Raw genomic sequence first — 6,676 nt, forward strand, 5'->3', positions numbered from 1 at the left:
AAAAACAAAAACAAATAAAAAATTTCACTCTGTGGGTGGGAGAGTAAATTGGTACAACCATTTAAAAAATTACATTAAAATTATAGAGTCATACTGAAGATGTGTATAATTTATGGGACAGAAGTCCCACTGCATTGTTTCATAACAGATCTAAGAAATAGCTTGGTGGGAAAAAAAAATAAATCCATTAATAATGTACTAATTAAATTATTTTAACTTAATACAATGCATTACCATATGGTAATAAAAATAAACTGAATACCAGAAAGATGTTAGCATGTGAGGACAGCTGTGTTAAGCTTGAGGCTGCTAAGTGGCTCTCCAGCTTCATTTTTCTGTCTTCCTGAGCAGTGGTCCCTGAAAAGCGAGATGTGAGGTTTTGGTTCATGTAATGGACCCACCCCCGACTTACTGAATGCTGAGATTCCTCCATGTTTTTAGAATAAATTATTATACATTTTTTAAAAATAATTTTTAAAAAACCTGACTACACAATAACATGTTTTGTTTTGTACAAACTTATTGATTAAAACAAGTCATGAAATAACATACAGTGAGACTAAATAAGGAAAATAGGCAGAACTAAATTAGGGTTAGGGATGGATGCATAGGAAATATAATTTTAAAGTAAATTAAATAGATCATTGTCACAAATTTTAAGACAGGGCTTGTACCCTGGTCAGTTGTGGGTGGTTATTATACTATAAATGAAGAGCTGGGGTCTTCTGGGGTATTAACTATAAAAACACTTACAGCACTTTGTTTTCATTTATGTGAACTAGGCATATGCATTTTTTTTATTCTTCTTTACATCACATTATGCATATATGATAGAATCCTGATAAAACAAATATGCATAAAATAACTTTAAAACATAGTAACTGAAAAAAACATATTAACTGATCCTGCAATAAAAGAAATATAGTCATTATGAGCCAACTGCATGAGAAACTAAAATCTTGAAAAATATTTAAAGATTATTATTTTTTGAACGGACAAACAACACCTCAGGTAGTCTGGATGAATTTTCTATCTGTGGCATGTACTTGCTCTTTGAAATTGGGAGGTTATTTTGCATTCCTGAACTTGTGAGTTATACAATTCAGATGACAAGGGAACCTGAATCATATGATTATTGTGATATGAAAGTTGCTTTGCATTATGCTTTATATATATATTGATATTTATATTATTAGTATATTATCATGTATCATGATTATTGTTGTTTATTATTTTTGTTATTATTAAGACCATACAGTTAATTAGTAACCAAACAAGGACTGCTCTTGAGTTTTCCTACTTCACAATGTAGCCCTTATTCACCTAACATATTCTGCTTTTAGTTTTCTCACAGGCTGTGTGCAATTTAGTTATATTTTCAGAGGCATAAATCATCTCTGTCAAGCCTCCCATGTCTAGGCAAACATTCCATTACGGTGATATTAAATTTTAATTTTTTGGAAATAAAAAGTATCCAACTAGAATAACACCCTTATTAGATGAAAATGCACTGCCTTTGAAGGTGATGTCAATAATTATACTGGGGATATTATCAGCACTCTAGAACCTCAGAAACTCTATGAACCTCTAGCGTTCTCAATAATTTACCTTTCTAGAAATAATGACTAAGATCATTTTGAAATGATTGTACATGAGCCTGACCAAAACAGAAATAATAGAAAGTTAGAGATTTTTTTTAATTGCATGATATCAGCAAAAACAAATCATGGTTTATCATTTAGGCTAAATATGCTTAAGTGAAGACAAGCAGTCACCAATTGGTTATTTCTCTATTCGTTGAGTTTTTATGGCCTTTCTAATATTCACAATATTAAATTCATTGTGATACAAATGGATGGTTAAGGATGTCAGAAACACAGTTGTCTAATTTTAAAACTTATTTGCTTTTATTTTCCATTAGATTTCAGCTCACTAATTTAATACATTTTCTGTTATGCGACCAGAATGCTTTCTAGCATACTCGAAACAACATGAACGAGCTATATAAAATTGTTTTAGGTGATTTAGTTAAGACTTAAAATTTCCACCAGATGGCGGTCTATCCTCTAAAATGCTGGGGTTCATTAGCCTCCTTAAATACAAAGCTTGAAAGAATATGTCTCAAAAGTTGAAACAAATACAAATTATTTCATACTTTATTCAAAATAACTTGATATATATTGAGATATATTTCAATTATTAAACAGGTATCTTAATATTGGCTTATTAGAGTTTTTATCTTATTTTAAAATTGTATGTAGGAAATATTTTTTATTTCTTTTTATTTATTTATTTATTAAGATTTTTTTATTTACTTGACAGAAAGAGAGAGAGCAAAAGCAAGGGGAAGTGGCAGGCAGAGGGAGAAGCAGCAGGGAGCCCAATGTGGGACTTGATCCCAGGACCTTGAAATCTTGACCAAAGCTGAAGGCTGTTGCTTAAACAACTGAACCAACCAGGTACACTGGAATATTTTTTAAAAACAAACTCCTTAATTGAGATGACAGTGTTATCAAAACTAATAACAAACTTCAAATTATGATTTCCTTAATGGTGCACATATTTCAAATGATTAGTGGTGTATAAAGTCATGTATAAAGATCTACTGAAACAAGTCATTTATTATGTGAATGTCCAGATATTAAAAGAATAATCACTAAAACCAGTGGGGGGCACTTCACCCCTGCACTCATCTGAAGCCCACTAATGCCAATGGGTGTGCACAGGCCACACAAGCAACACCCTCGAGTGCCTGGCTCTGGCTGCCAGGTCGACTTGCCTTTCTGGACCCCACAGATCTGGAAGGAAAAATTGGGAGACAGTTCTTAGCTGGCCACCACCTCCTGGACACTGCACAGACAGCAAACTGAAACATAACCCTCTCTTCCTGAAAAAGGCCTGTTAATTTGTCCTGGAGCTTCCTCCTGAGGGGCAGGCTTCAAGTTTACCACACACCTAGAATAATTCTCAATAAATGTATAATTATACACTTTGTAAGATGCTATGAATTTAACAGAAAGGATTCTAAAATGTGTATTTAAAAGAGATGACGGTGTGGGTAAAACAGAGAAGGGGGATTAGCAGGTACACACTTCCACTTATAAAATAAGTAAGTTTCATCAAAGATGAAAATACAGCATAAGGAATAATAGTCAATAATATTGTAATAATCTTGTATGGTGACAGATGGTAACTACACTTGTGGTGAGCATTGAAATGCATAGAGCTGTCGAATCAGTGTTGTACATCTGAGACTAATATAACATTGTAGGTCAATTACACTTCAATTAAGAATAAATAAATAAAATTATGGAACTAAATAAATATAATAAATATAACATAAGTTAACAATAGCTAATATATATTGAGAATTTATCATGTGCAAGACATTCAGGCACTAGTTGTTTTGTCTTTTTTTTTTTTAATTATTATTATGTTATGTCACCATATAGTACATCATTAGGTTTTGATGTAGTGTTCCATGATTCATTGTTTGCATATAACACCCAGTGCTCCATGCAATATGAGTTCTCCTTAATACTCATCACCGGGTTAACCTGTCCCCCTGTCCCCATTTCCTCTGAAACCCTCAGTTTGTTTCCCAGTGTCCATAGTCTCTCATGGTTCATCTCCTCCTCCGATTCCCCCCCTTCATTTTTCCCTTCCTCCTCTAAGGTCTCCCATGCTATTCTTTATGTTCCACATATAAGTGAAACCATATGATAATTGTCTTTCTCTGCTTGACTTATTTCACTTAGCATAATCCCCTCCAGTTCCATCCATGTTGATACAAATGGTGGGTATTCATCGTTTCTGATTACTGAGTAATATTCCATTGTATATATGGACCACATCTTCTTTATCCATTTGTCTTTTGAAGGACATCTTGGCTCCTTCCACCGTTTGACTATTGTGACACTACAATAGCAAATGACACTACAGATATAGGGCTGGTATCCAAAATCTATAAAGAACTCCTCAAACTCAACAACATAAAAAACAAATTATCAAGTCAAAAAAAATGGGCAGAAGACATGAACAGACACTTCTCCAAAGAAGACATAAAAATGGCTAACAGACACAAGAAAAAATGTTCAACATCATTAGCCATCAAGGAAATTCAAATTAAAACCACACTAAGATACCACCTTACACCAGTCAGAATGTCAAAAATCGACAAGACAGGAAACAACAAATATTGGAGAGGATGTGGAAAAAGCAAAACCCTCTTACACTGTTGGTGGGAATGTAAGTTTGTACAGCCCTTTTGGAAGACAACATGGAGGTTCTACAAAGTTAAAAATAGAGCTACATCATAATCCAGCAATTGCACTACTGGGTATTTACTCCAAAGATACAGATGTAGTGAAAAAAGAGGCACATGCACCCTAACATCTTGGGGTCTTTTTGAGAGAGTTCATGTACCAGCAAGTGGAAGGTGGAATGAGTGGGGTAGAGAGAGAATCTTAAGCAGGGTCCACTCTCAGCACAGAGCCTGAAGTGGGGCTAGAGCTCACAACCCTGAGATTATGACCTGAGCCAAAATCAAGAGTCAGGCACTTACCCAATTGAGTCACCCAGGCACCCCACATGATTTTTTTTTTTATTTTTGTTTTTCAAAATAACTTTATGAAGCAGGCACTTTTGTTACTCCAATTTTATAGATAAGGGAATAAGCATAGAGAAGTTACCTGAATTTACCACACAACAAGGGTTTGGCGAAACCAAGTCCTAAACATGAATTATCTGACTTTATACTTGGAGATTTTTTTTTTTTTCCTTTAAGTTATACTGTCTTTTAAGATAGAGTTCTATCCAACCTCTCACATATTTCCTCCTTTGATTTAATAAAATGATGTATGATATTAACAACCAAGTGGTAAAATCGTCTTTTATTTTTGAGAAGGAGATTCTGGGGATGTCCATTGTCTTTAGCTCTTATATGTATTTCAGCATGTTAAAAATTAGAGCAAGTGATTATAACTGAACCATGGGTATGTGAGGTTTTATGATCCTCATTGTTGCTGCTGTTGATTTCTTCTGTTCCTAGCTAGAAGCAATTTTAATTTAATTTTAGGCTCTGGTGGGGAGAAAGAATCTGTGAAAAGAGAAATTGGCATCGTTAGTGGGAGGGGTGTTGATTTTGGTACCAAAAAGACAGCTAGGTGAAGAGATAACAGGAGGCCAGAGGTTGATCTTGAAATGAAAGTTCCATCTTTCAAAAACACAGAAAAGAATGAGGATGCAGAGAAATGTCTGCTGAAAAATTTCTACCTCCTGCCATAAAATTGGAATAAGCAATGAAAAAAAAATAATTTCATTATGGAACACGGGCATTTAACTACTTCACTCATTTGGAAAAAAAAAAAAAAAGAGTGAGATAAACAACAGATGGCAATTTTAGAGAAAGGTTAAGAGAGATTCTGGTTTTGAAATTAACAGTGTTGTGCATCTCAAGCACTGAATACGTAAGAAAATTGTAACCAAAGCAAAAATGCAAAATTTGGAAGTTTACCTTTATTTCTCAATAAATTCCACCATGTTGTGGTGCCCTTCTCGTATTTAGAAAATGACTGATAATTGAGCACACATATTTGAAAATTAATAAGGCAACGTGTGCTTAGATGGGAATATGTTTGATGATTCATCGTAAGTGAAAGTACATGACAGCAACAACGAAAATAGGGAAGCAACCAAAAGGATTATATAAAATACCTTAAACACAAGCGTTGATGTTTTATTTATGCTATAAAATTTTTTACTAAGATTTTACTTTTGTTCTTTTTTAACTAAGATGTTACTTTTGTTCAAATGATAGCCATTGATTATGCAGTAATTTGCATCTGTGCTGCCCAGGACTGTAACCGCTCGCTAGCCACATGTGACTAATTAAATTTTAAGTTGAGTTAAGATAAATTTAATACAATTAAATATTCAATAACTCAGTCATAATAGCTACATTTCAAGTGCTCAGTAGCCACATGTGGCTAATGGCTACTCTATTGCTCACTGAAGAAACAGTATTTCTGTTGACCAAAGCAGCCTTAATGGTCCCCTCAGCTTGAATACGTTTTAGACTGGCTGCTTCCTGACTGGGTCCTGAGCTCCGTTTTTAGAGCTGCTTTTCTTCTCCTCCTAGTCCTCCTCCAACTCCTTCCCCTCCATCTTCTCCTCCTCCTCCTTCTTCTTTTAACACACAAAATTGTAAATTCTTTCTTTGCCACTTTGAGATATAAGTAAATCTATTTAAAAGCCTCTAGCCAGAATTACAGCCCAGGAATATCCTTCTCAAAGACCTGAGAATTAGCCCTTTGAAATGCAGACATCAAGTTAGCATCAGTTATCTCTTAGTGTCTCGGGGGAGGGCATGAGCCCAACCTCAGTGGGCATCTCAGTCCTATAATAAAGATATGAGAAGACTGATTTTTCTTTTGTATAAGATCAATTAGCATGCCCTATGATCTCCCCCTTCTCCAGCTCTTAAAATTTTCTCACATTTTGTCTCCTCTGAGTTGAGTTCAGGCTGATGTCTGGCCTCTCTCCCCTTGAATGAAGAGTTCCTTGCCCATGTACCAGTGTGTGGTGCAATTTTTTTCTCTGACACCATTAAAGTAAAACCTTGCTTGGCATACTGGGGATCTATATTAAGGATGAATAAAAGGGTAAATATCTGATA

This window comes from Mustela erminea, chromosome 3, assembly GCF_009829155.1.
Source record: "Mustela erminea isolate mMusErm1 chromosome 3, mMusErm1.Pri, whole genome shotgun sequence".
NCBI classification, from domain to species: Eukaryota; Metazoa; Chordata; class Mammalia; order Carnivora; family Mustelidae; genus Mustela; species Mustela erminea.